The sequence below is a fragment of the Phoca vitulina genome, unplaced genomic scaffold, assembly GCF_004348235.1.
Source record: "Phoca vitulina isolate PV1807 unplaced genomic scaffold, GSC_HSeal_1.0 scaffold49, whole genome shotgun sequence".
Taxonomy (NCBI): Eukaryota; Metazoa; Chordata; class Mammalia; order Carnivora; family Phocidae; genus Phoca; species Phoca vitulina.
In genome coordinates, this window is record NW_022589752.1 from 11,612,814 (window position 1) to 11,626,206 (window position 13,393).

The 13,393-nt window shown below is 37.3% G+C and overlaps 1 pseudogene; it reads right to left on the bottom strand.

Moving 5' to 3' along the window:
• Positions 1 to 12,570: 12,570 nt before the first annotated feature.
• On the bottom strand, positions 12,571 to 13,065 carry LOC116649673 (annotated as a pseudogene).
• Between the last annotated feature and the right edge of the window lie 328 nt (positions 13,066 to 13,393).

The following is a 13,393-nucleotide window of genomic DNA, read 5'->3' on the forward strand; positions in this document are numbered from 1 at the left end:
ATAGTTTAAGTACATAGGATATAAGTATGCATAATAAGTAAAAAGTAGCATGTAAGATATAGGCAAACTTACAATATATATGAAATATCAAGAATAAATTACTAATCTTTAACATACACCAAAGATAGATAAAATTAACAGAAACTGTGATGGAGAAAAAGTGTTACTTAAGACAGAAAGAAGCATAAAGACCAATTCATGATCATGATGACCCCTGGATAATAATAACACAATTATGATCCCATTCTGGTCTCAAGTGTTCTCTTCCCAACCCAAGAAACACAAATAAAAACCACAGTGGCTCAACAGGTTAGTTTTTGATAGACAAATGTGTATCATTGCCCATCTGTGGGCATCTTGTTCAAATCTCAACTATGGCTCTCATAATCACATTGTAAGCCAGGAGACCTAATACAGCAGAGAGAGACACAGGACATTTGAGCTTTGAATAAGGGATTCAGATAGTATGGTATTTTCTCTCTCAATCTAAGTGTGTTAACCTAATCAATCTCTTTTTTATGAGTTCATACTGATATCTTCAAATGATTTAATAAACTATGATTTGAACATATTAATTTTGTCAATAAGCCTTTCTGTTCCATGGCCCCTAGAATAGCTTGCCTGGTACTATACATGGAGACTATCATCACATCAAGGTAATTCTCCATGTGACAAGTAAAACTGTAGATTCTCCTGGATTTTTTGGAATCACATAGCTCAAGTGAAATTACTAAATAAAAGAATAAATGACACAGGCAAGAAAATGATCTTTTCAATCAAGAACAAAACATTTATGCTAGCTAAATAATCATGAAACATTAAAAAAGTCATTGTGATTGAGGAAATAATTTCCCTGTTAAATATTAAGAGCTATGAGCCCTGTTGAAAACATTCAAAAGAGAAGTGATAGACTGGCATTTGTGAAACCCTAACCTGGGGAGCAAAATATGAACTCTAATCTGGCTTCTGTCAATTCTTAGATGGGCGACTTACTTGGATTGCTTAACTTTACTGAGTTGTGGTTTCCTCACATGACAAATGAGAAAAGAAAAAAAAAAAAAAACCCAAGAAGGCATTTTGTAGATATGATTAACATTTATAATCAGTTGATTTTACATAAGGAAGATTATAATTGATGGCACAAAAATAGACACATACATCAATGGAATAGGATAGAAAGCCCAGAAACAAATCCACAATTATATGGTCAATTAACTTCATCAAAAGAGGTAAGAATATGTAATAGGAAAAAGACAAACTCTTCCACAAATGGTGTTGGGAAAACTGGACAGCTACATGCAAAAGTTTTATTCTTTTACCATTTTATCGTTCCTTACACCATACACAAAAATTAAATTCAAAATGGCTAAAGACCTAAATGTGAGACCTGAAACCATAAAAATCCTAGAGGAGAGCACAGGCAGTAATTTCTCTGAAATTGGCTATAGCAACATTTTTCTACATCTGTCTCCTAGGGCAAGGGAAATAAAAGCAAAAATAAACTATTGGGACTATATCAAAATAAAAAAGCTTTTGCACAATGAAGGAAACAATCAACAAAAAAAAAGACAACCTACTGAATAGAAGATATTTTCAAATGATATCCAATAAAGAGTATCCAAAATATATAAAGAATTTATACAACTCAACACCCAAAAAACAAATACTCCAATTAAAAAGTGGACAGAAGGCACATGAACAGACATTTCTCCAAAGATGACATACAGATGGCCAACAGACATAATGCTCAATATCACTCATCATCAGGGAAATGCAAATCAAAACTACAATGAGGTATCACAATGAGGTATCAGAATGGCTAAAATCAACAAACAAGGAATAGCAAATTTTGGTGAGGATGTGGAGAAAAAGGAACCCTCTTGCACTGTTGGTGGGAATGCAAACTGATGCAGCCACTCTGGAAAACAGTATGGATGTTCCTCAAAAAATTAAATATAGAACTACCTGGGATCCAGTAATTACACTACTGGATATTTACCCAAAGAATATAAAAATACTAATTTGAAAGAATATTTGCACCCCTATGTTTATAGCAGCATTATTTACAATAACCAAGATATGGAAGCAACCCAAGTGTCCATTAAGAGATGAATGGATAAAGAAGAGGTGGTATATTTATATATATGCAATGGAAAATTATTCAGTCATACAAAAGAATGAAATCCTGCCATTTGCAGCTAAATGGATGGAGCTAGAGAGTATAATGCTAAGCAAAGTAGGCCAGTCAGAGAAAGACAAATACCATGTGATTTCACTCATTTGTGGAATTTAAGAAACAAAACAAAGGGGGGAAAAAAGAGGGAGAAAGAGAAACCAAGAAATAGACTCTTAACTATAGAAAAAAAATTGATGGTTACCAGAGAGGAGGTGGGTGGGGGATGGGTGAAATAAGTGAAGAGGATTAAGAGTAAACTTACCATGAGCACCAAGTAATGTATAGAATTATTGAATCATTCACTATATTGTACCCTGAGACTAATATGACACTGTATGTTAACTACACTGGAATTAAGATGAAAAAGTTCTACAAAAAAAAAAAAAAAGAAGAAGATTACACTCGATGATGTGGGTGGGCTTCATCCAATAAGTTAAAAGCCATGAAAGTAAAAACCAAGATTTCTCTGAAAAGAAAGAATTCTACCTCAAGACATAAAAATCCTGCCTGAGTTTCCAGCCTGCTAGCTTACCCTACAGATTTTAAGCTTGTCATCCCCCATACTTGTGTATGCCAATTTTTTAACATAAAGCTACCTACATCTATCTATCTATTTATCTATCTATCATCTATCTATCTATCTATCTATCTATCTATCTATCTATCTATCATCTATCTATCCAATCTATCCCCTACTGTTTTTCTGGAGAACCCTAAGTAATACATCTTTCCTGCTTCTATGCCAGAGAAATAGGAAAGTAATTGGAAAACTTCAAAATGCTATGCCAATTTAAGATATTATAATCCCAACAGTATTTCAAATATGTATTTTAAATTAATGACTGCAAATGTATCTATTATATGTTTCTGAAAAATTCTTCTTGTAAAAGGATACTAGAAATGATAGTTTGAACAGAAATGCTAGTTTTCAAAAGGGAAGATAGTGGGGAGTATTTGAATGATGCTTGTGAACAATTGTTTTATTTTTATTTTTTTAACATTTTATTTATTTATTTGAGAGAGAACAGAGCGAGAGAGAGAGAAAGAGAGAGAGCACAAGCAGGGGAAGGGGCAGAGAGAGAAGCAGGCTCTCCACTGAGCAGGGAGCCCGATGTGGGGCTCCATCCCAGGACACTGAGATCATGACCTGAGCCGAAGGCAGGCGCTTAACCAACTGAGCCACCCAGGCACCTCTGAACAACTGTTTTAATTATTTATTTTGTGAATCTTAATTTAATAAAGGTGAAAAGGGAGAACAGTGTCAAGGTCTATTTCTCCTCATCATTCAATATAATTGAGTAAATTATCTACTTTGATTTGAACAGAAAGCTTTTGTTCTCAAACCTTTCAGTAAAAATGAAATTTTACATTATTCATTTCATCTAAAAATACACAGAACCTTTCCCTTCACCACCATAATCCCCCATTCTTCTCTTTGCCCCACTATAAAACTTACCATTTTGGTTAGTCCAGCTCAGACAAGCAGTGATTGCTCTACCTAGGTGAGTATATCCTCAAATAAAAGCTCAACTATGGATTCTACTATTTGTTCTGCTGAGTTCACCATGAACAAGTTACTCAAATCTCTTCCACCGTCAGTCGGTGATTTAGCTGATCATCCACTTAGCATTAACCAAGCAAATCATTGTGCAACATGCCTTTCCCATCATCACTCCTCCACTTTCCGTAAGTCTCATATCAGAATTAGTCTTACTACTTTAGAGACATAGTTCATTTTGGATTACAAGCAATCCTTCTTGTTTAATAAGACTTGGCCCAATGATTTTAGCTTTACTCCAAAAATTAAACCACCTTCAAAGGGTAAAGTTTCACAAATAGTAAATTTTTAAAAATGCAATTCAGAATTGGATGACTATTCCCAAATGATCATTTCTAAAATTATTTGTAGCAGTAGCCTCCATAGATCAAGTAATTGAGCTTGATGCTATACAGAGATCATGTGAAAGAAAATAACGTATATTGGAATGTTTATGTTCTGATAGGGTCTTTTAAGAAAATGCAGCCTCTTAACCATACCTATCATTCATTGATTTTAAAAGAATATATTTTCTTTTTGTACATCCAAGAGTCTATTGGCAGTAAGAACAGTTCATCTGTTAGACTTGTTTATAGATGTAATAAAAAAAAAAAAAAGCAGGGGCACCTGGGTGGCTCTGTCGGTTAAACGTTCGATTTCAGCCCAGGTCATGATCTGGGATCAAGTCCCACGTGGAGCCCCATGTTGGGCTCCCTGCTCAGCAGGAAGTCTGGTTCTCCCTCTCCCTTTGCCCTTCCCTCCACCCCGCTCATGTGCTCTCTCTCTCTCTCAAATAGATAAATTTAAAAAAATCTTTAAAAAAGAAAGCAAATTGTGTTCAGACTAAATATTAAATACTACACGAGTGAACCTGCAGTTAGAGTTAAAATTCAATTTTCTTCTCTAGTCATTATAAAACATTGATTAACTTGGAGTTATGATAAAAAGGAAACATGTATTTACTCTGTTGGGAACAATTATAAAAGACTTTTCCACAAATCTTTTTTTCTATCTTTGTTTTTGGTCCTTAGTTCTCAATATCCTTCCTTGAATTATCAAGCCTATTAGTGTCTCATCTCAAAAAATATCATTTTTCACTGTCAAACTTTTCCCATAAAGTACATTCTTCTGAGTAAAGTTTTGATATGCCTTGAAAATCTTGCAGCAGACAGGAATTTTTTTAAAATTTTAATCTCTAGGAATTTTTTTAAGATTTTCTTTATTTATGAATGAGGTTCTAGAGTTGACAGACCAAAGTTTCAACACAGCTTCAACACAGCTTTGTCATTAATTGCAAGTGTGACTGTGGACAAGTTACTAAACTTCCCTCAATGTTCAATTTACTCATCCGTAAAATAATAATCCCTATTCCAGAGGTGATTAAATGAGATAATTTATCTAAAACATTTAGTGCTGCTTGGCACCATAGGAATCATTCAATAAATGTTAGGCATTATCATTATTATTACTACTATAATTATATTTCTATTTAACTATAAGCTCCATGAGAGCAATAATCATTCTTTTTTAAGCTTTGTGCTTCCAGTACCTAGCATAGTATTTGATACATGTTTGTTGAACTGAACCATGTTTATGATCTATAGAGAGAAATGTAAAAAACAAATATTCTTCATTTTTCCCAATTAGGGGTGGCATATGTAAGAAGCAATATACAGTACTCTCAGCCTATGAATCATAAACAGTGATTGCCTGATCTATCTTTCTTTTTTTAAGATTTTTATTTATTTACTTGTCAGAGAGAGAGAGCAAGCACAAGCAAGGGGAACGGCAGGCAGAGGGAGAAGCAGGCTTCCCACTGAGCAGGGAGCCCGATGCGGGACTCAATCCCAGGACTCTGGGATCATGACCTGAGCTGAAGGCAGATGCTTAACCAACTGAGCCACCCAGGAGACCTTCTTTAAAAAAAAAAAAAAAAAGATTTATTTATCTGAGAGAGCGAGCAGGGCGGGGAGAGGGAAAGAGAGAATCTTAAGCAGACTCCCTGCTGAGTGCAGAGCCCCACCTGGGGCTCTGTCTCAGGACCCTGAGATGATGACCCAAGCTGAAACCAGAGTCTGACCTTAACCAACTGAGCCACCCAGGCACCCCAGCCTTATCTATAGTTCTCAACTAAAAATCAAATGCTCAAATTTTAAAGGAGGAGGAGGGTTGGCTTATAACTTTAAAGTGAGAAAAGTGAAATTTCAGTAAAAGCTAATAAGGATAATTGAATGTTTGTAGTCCGATTTTCCTTGCATATACTTCTTGGTTTTAGAAACAACACAGGTGGGGCCCCTGGCTGGCTCAGTTTGTAAAGCATGCAACTCTTGATCTGGGGTCATGAGTTCAAGCCCCACATTGGACATAGAGCTTACTTAAAAAAATAAAAAATAAAAAAATAAAAACAACATGGGTAAAGAAAGAGATGACCAAAAAGAGAGGAGAGACTACCAGGGAAACATGAAGTTTATTTACTTTATTTCACCCTATTATTAGATTGAGGGAATATTCCAGTTGTCTGTTTAGCAAAGCAATTTCCCCCACCTACATAGAAAACTTTGGTGATTCTTCAACCATGGCTAAATGCCAACCTTTCCATATTACTTGGAAGAAGTTTCAAGAAGCCTTCCTTAAAGGAACTCACTGTGTAAATGCATGATGATAATAAGAATTTTAAGATCATTAAGGTTTCGTCCTCACTGAGAATTTCTTGTTAAGTAAACCTTTATCTGTGTGACTGCATGTTTTATACAGGACACATCTTGCCATAGTAAGCACCAGAAGTGGGGACAGATAGTGATATTTTTCATTTGGAATACATTGGAATGTTGGTTTTTCTAAATTCCTCTTGCAGCATAATAAAAGGATTTTAAATCTCATATACAGGCCATTTTGAGTACTTCTCTCAGTGCTGTCAGCCCAGAAATGAACTGATAAAGTGATTCCACCAGACAAGGTGAGGCCTATTAAAACATTACATCATGCTGTATATACCAAGCCAAGGAAGGATCTTCTCATATGGCACCTCCATGGGGAGCTTGTCCAGTGAACATTTCAGTGACTCTATCCTTGCTTGAGAAAATATTTTGTAAGTTACTCATCCAGCTCTTAGGAAATTTAGAGATATAGAGCAAGCTGCATAAAACACTTGAGATCACCAAATCCAACCCCCTTGTTTTTGAAACTTACCCAAGATATAGTTGGTAGAATTAAAACTAAAACCCAGGTCTCCTTTTCACTATCTGACACTGATTCCTAGTTATTATTATTATTATTATTTTTTAAAGATGTATTTATTTGAAAGACAGCGTGTGTGCCCAAGTCGGGGGAGGGAGAGGGAGAGAGAGAATCTCAAGCAGCCTTCCCACTGAGCGTGGAGCCTGACATGGGGCTTGATCTCACAAACCTGAGATCATGCATGCCCTGAGCCAAAATCAAGAGTCAGACGCTTAACCAACTGAGCCACACAGGCACCCCTGATTCCTAGCTATTTAATGTAAAAATAAGTAATTTTATTTTATGAGCAGTCTTCTGTTCTTTCTGTAGTATAATTAAGGAGGTATTTGCCAAGCAGTTGTTCTCATACCAGAAAGTTATTCAATTTCATATTTATGTTCTTGATGTTATAGTATCTATTTAGTTTTATAAAATATATAAACAAAGTATTTAGAATTTCTCTCATCCAGAGAAATTGTCACTTGGTAAATATCTATTACATTTAAGTTTTTCAAAATAGTAAAACTAAGTGAAGTTAGTGCTACACAGTGAAATGTCAGTTACTCATATTGGGAATATAGCTTAAGACCCAGATCTTACTTTTTCTTAAGATTTTTAAAATTTTACCTTTAAGTAATCTCTACACACAACCTAAGGCTCAAAATCACAACCCCGAGATCAAGAGTCACATGCTCTACCAACTGAGTCAGTTAGGCTCCCTAAGACCCATATTTTATTTATTTATTTTTTTAAAGACTTTATTTATTTGAGAGAGACAGAATGGGGGCGTGGGCAGAGGGAGAGGGAGAAGCTGACTCCCCGTGGAGCAAGGAGCCCAGTGCGGGGCTCGATCCCAGGATCTTGAGATCATGACCTGAGCCAAAGGCAGATGCTTAACCGACTGAGCCACCCAGGCGCCCCTCCCCAAGACCCATATTTTAGAATTTTTTTTTTTTAAGATTTTATTTATTTATCTGACAGAGAGAGCGAGACAGTGAGAGAGAGAACACAAGCAGGGGGAGCGGCAGAGGGAGAAGCAGGCTCCCCGCCAAGCAGGGAGCCCGATGCGGGGCTCGATCCCAGGACCCTGGGATCGTGACCTGAGCCGAAGGCAGACAATTAACGACTGAGCCACCCAGGCGCCCCCTCCAAGACCCATATTTTAAAGTAAAATTTAAATGTAAAACATATGGACACTAATAAATACCTACACATTTTTAAAACATCACAAGTAACTGTTTCATTGTGCGGTAAACTAACAACCCCATCCTTTTCCAGTGCAAATACAATTTCATTCCTCTTAACAGTTTGTGCAGCATTAGCCATTAACTGTGTTACTATGTTATTTCTCAAGATTGTTCATATAAAGTCCAATATTTTTCATGTGACTGTCATGACATGGAATTTGTGAGGGTCATGTGTCTTTCTCTGCTTGGGGGAAGCTGGACCCTGAAGTTACTCTCTTTCTTTTGGAATTCTCTAGGACTCTTCACTTAGGAACAAAATCAGCTACTCAACCTAAGAGACAAAAATCTCACTGAATAAAACTTCCATGGAATTAATTGTCTTCTTTGGGCATAGCCATCATCAAACAAATTTTTCTCTTAGAATAATATCAAGACCCAGACTAGCTGAGACTCCTGTAACCTAGAGACAACTACAGGGTTTTTATTTTTTTAAGATTTTTTATTTATTTATTTGACAGAGAGAGACACAGTGAGAGAGGGAACACAAGCAGGGGGAGTGGGAGAGGGAGAAGCAGGCTTCCCCTGGAGCAGGGAGCCCGATGCGGGGCTCGATCCCAGGACCCCGGGATCATGACCTGGGCTGAAGGCAGCAGACACTTAACGACTGAGCCACCCGGGTGCCCCCGACTACAGGGTTTTTAAATCTGGGTTTAAAACCTGACTCTGCCACTTAATAGCTCTATCATCTTGGGCAAATCAAGGAATCTTGTAGTGCCACAGTCTGCTTATGTATTAAGACAGTAATTCCTACCTTTCAGTGGTGTTGTGATGATTGGATAAAGTAATATATATATAAACTGCCTCCAGAGAATGCCTAAAACATAATAGGATCTGAATAAATTGTACTACTTACATTATTACCCTTCAAAAAACAAGTCACTCCTGCCTTCTAATTCTTCAGATACTTCCAGATTCTCGTATTTCAAATGACCAAAACTAGTGGTGATCACTAGGTGGTCACATTTTCTCAGTATAACTTCCTAGACTAATTTATCTTCCTTTTCAATTTTTGTATGTAACCCTTAGTTATCACATTTCTGGCATGTGCTCATTATGGTAAGACCTTCCAGCTTAGTGCTTTCCCTCTCTAGAAGACCAGAACCCTTAATTATGTACTTTTCCCCTAGCCACATAGCCAGGGATTTAGAGCTCCTTAAGAAGATTAGTTAAACCTGCTGCCATTCCTTCAGCAAAGCTTCCTTTATTTTAGACTGCTGAACTGAGGGTTAAATGTTTTATCACAGAGCAAATCAATGGCAAATCTGGATGTGGAAGCCAACAAGCTAGATTACCAGCTCTTTGTGACACTGAAAGAACATTTCCATTGACTGATTTTCTCTTCTGTGGGGTTTCAACAATACCTTAGTGAGAATCTGCCCAGAGACAAGAGCACCTTCCTGTACAGTGATATGATGCATCCACACACTCACAGACAATTCCCCATTGATCTTAACTGTAGAAAGGGGAAGCCTGGCACACTACTTAAGAAGGGCAAGTCAACCTAATTCACTTACTCCCAACCTTTTTACAGCAATGGTGCTTTGTCTATATTGCTCAACCATTGAATATTTATGGTGTGGGTTTCTTGCTTACAAATAACTTGGGGCACCTGGGTGGCTCAATCATTTAGGCAACTGCCTTCAGCTCAGGTCATGATCCCAGGCTCCTGGGATCAAGTCCCGCATGGGGCTCCCTGCTCAGTGGAGCGTCTGCTTCTCCTTCTCCCTCTGCTGCTCCCCCTGCTTGTGCTCTCTTTCACTCTAATAAATAAATAAAATCTTTAAAACAAAACAAATAACTAGCCAATATTTATCCAATTTAGCTTTATTAGATAATTTAATTTTGCCTATTTTTCCCGATCATTTGTGTAATAAGTAATCTGGCTCAAATGTCAATATATTGCTCCTTGGCACATAAATGAAAATACTTCCATATTCTTTAGTACACAGTGGTTTCCTCATGAAGGCTGAAAGCAAGAGAAAATATACCCTTTTATTAAAAAATGCTTTTGTGTTTTGCTTTAAAAATCAGTTTTGTGACAAAGCCCAAAATGAAGTTACCTTATAAATCAATCTCTGAAATTATGAATATGTTTTAAAAGTTGAATGTTATTAATCAGAGTGATAGAGAAGAGATTTGAATAAAGAAAAATTTCTCAAAATTATCAAGTATAATATATATAACATATAACATATATATAACTATTACCTGGAATGTGTGTGTGGTGTGTGTGTGTATAAAAGACACTGCTGAGGTAAATTCTGAACTATAGCAAAATTTAATCCTAATATATAGAGTGCTTATAAAGAGGGCTTACATACCATTTTTATGGCATTTGGAATTTGGGCTCTTCAATAATTAAAAATATGTTCCCTCTATGTATGAGCTCAGTTATTAAGTATGTCATTTTATTTATTTTTTTATATAGATTTTTTTTAAAGATTTTTATTTATTTATTTGACAGAGAGAGAGAGAGACAGCGAGAGAGGGAACACAAGCACAGGGAGTGGGAGAGGGAGAAGCAGGCTTCCCGTGGAGCAGGGAGCCTGATGCAGGGCTCGATTCCAGGACCCTGAGATCATGACCTGAGCCGAAGGCAGCCGCTTAACAACTGAGCCACCCAGGCGCCCCAAGTACGTCATTTTAAAAACGGAAGACATAAATAGAAAAGTAAACCACAGGTTGTACTGCTGAACTATCATTATTTACTACCTCAGATCTTCAGCTTGATGAGCACCTTTGCTTTACAAAATCTTTCAAACCCTCTAATGTGTGTATCTTCAATTTTGGAATAAAAAGAGAAATGTAACTGAAAAATAACAGAGTTTATGCTTAACAATTTGGAGGTTTTGAATTCCCCATTCTGATATATCGATTTCAGTTCATACTATTAGTTCATATTTAATAACAAACCTGCAGAATTCCTGTTGTGGTTTATTCTTTGTGATGAAATTCAAGAGAGATTGTACCATAAACAGTTTTCTTGATTATTCATAAATATTGAGGGTGAGAAAAAAACATTAAGTTGAAACAGAGTTCTCATCTATGCTGGCAAACTATGAAAACATTACCCAAGAGCATGGTTTTCTAGCTAGTAAACCACATTCAGAAATGTTTCCCAGTTCAATACAACTACATGCATTCAGAAAAGGAAATTGCTTTGTTGATATGTCCCAGGCAGATTATTTCCTGTTTGGGAAATCACTGTGCTCAGTTAATCAGAACTGAGATGGTTCTATTCATCCTCTACAAGGGGAATTGGCCAGCTCAGTGAGAATGACTTCCAAATATTTCAGTAGAATTGAAGCTCAGATTGTAAGACTCACTGGATATCTAAATATAAAACATTTGGGTTTTTTTCCTACAGATTAAAAATGCTTATTTTTATATGCTGTGATTTTTTACTTGTTTCATACTTTGTATCTTCATGCCGGAACTTGGAGTTTGAGTTTAAATTTCCATTTATGCTATCAACCTCATGAAATCCCTTCTGGTAAGATGAGACATAATTTTATAGTTATAGGAAATATTTTAGCTACTCACATTAGTAGAGGCACAAAGTTTTGGCAATCACATATTAGCCAGTAACTCCATTTTTCCCAATCACATTTTCTATATAACCTGCTACTTGTAAGTAATTGATCTAAATGTTACTGTATTAATCACTTTGTACATCCAACACTCTAAATTCCTTTCCTTTGGTATGTGTACCATACTTTTTTTTTTTTTTTTTGGTACGACTTTTCTCCTGGCCACCTGTTTCAAGCAGGAGCCTGCGAAGGTACTACCCAATCACCTCTAGTTCCAGTGATTGGACCAAGCCAGGCTGATAGAAGACATTCCTGAAGATTTTTCTTAATTTAAGTAGAGAAGGGACCCTATGAAAAGAGATATTTATTTACTAGATATATTAACAAATTTGGCATTCGTTGGTGATCATTTATTATTTAAGGTTTTTATAAACTGATTTAAAAATTCCTCCTTACATAACAAAAATAGAGTAACCTATTGTTATATTTGCATCTTACATTAATATGGGATTTAACATTTTTAGGTAGCCAAACATGTTTCATTCTATTGCTGCTTTTTAAAAATTATTGAAGTATAGTTGACATACAATGTTATATTAGTTTCAGGTGATAACATAGTGATTCAACAATTCTATATATTACTTAATGCTCACCATGTTAAGTGTAGTTACCCATACAATGTTATAATATTACAATATTTTTTTGCTGCAGAAAGCTTTGTTGTTTCCATTTGGTCCACGGCTTGGGAGAGGGCTCTAGAATGGTTAAAAAGCTGCCTAGTGGCTGCAGAGAGAGGCTTAGGCACAAGCCCTGGCACCAGGAGGATGCCTGGCCCCCTCAAAGGCTGCTGGGCTTCAGAGCCTCCTAGCGGTGCTTGAGGGTTAGCCTTGGGAAGAGATGCTCACCCACCCCAACTTGGAGGCCAGCCAGCCTGCGGAAATTAGTTAGGTGATAACCCATTTTCTTGATGGGTTTCACCTCCTCATCTGGGAAGTGGTTTTCCAGGAAATCACAGAGATGGAGGTCGGTGGGGCAGAACCCAGACCATTCATATCCAAAACGGCCTGATTCACGTTCTTCTCCAGGAGCTTGGCGGCTTCCATGGTGTCCAGGGTTTTACCCCACTTATCTTGGGACGGCTTCTGCACATCCTGGAGGAGGGCGCCACTGCAGCGCTGGTTTTACATCTTTAAGGGACATTCAGCTTCCTTGCTCTTCTTCCCTCCAGAGCCGCATAGTCCGGTGGAAATAGAAGCCCAAAGAAAGGTAAGTGTAGGAGGTCAGCAGATGCATGTTGATCAGGCAGTCGATGTCGTCCTCCACCTCGGTGGAATAATTCTGAAGAATCTGGGAGCTCATGGGGGATCAGTAAGAAGGAGCTACCCTCAAAATAGGGTGTTGGCTGGCCCCAGAGGCAGAGTGGCCAACAACATGGCTCTGAATGTTGCAACTGGAAAAAAAGGTTGGAAAAAAGGTTGGAGGGGGCGCCTGGGTGGCTCAGTTGGTTAAGCGACTGCCTTCAGCTCAGGTCATGATCCTGGAGTCCCTGGATCGAGTCCCACATCAGGCTGCCTGCTCGGCAGGGAGTCTGCTTCTCCCTCTGACCCTCCCCCGTCTCATGTGCTTTCTCTCTCTCATTCTCTCTCTCTCAAATAAATAAAATCTTTAAAAAAAAAAAAAAGGAAAA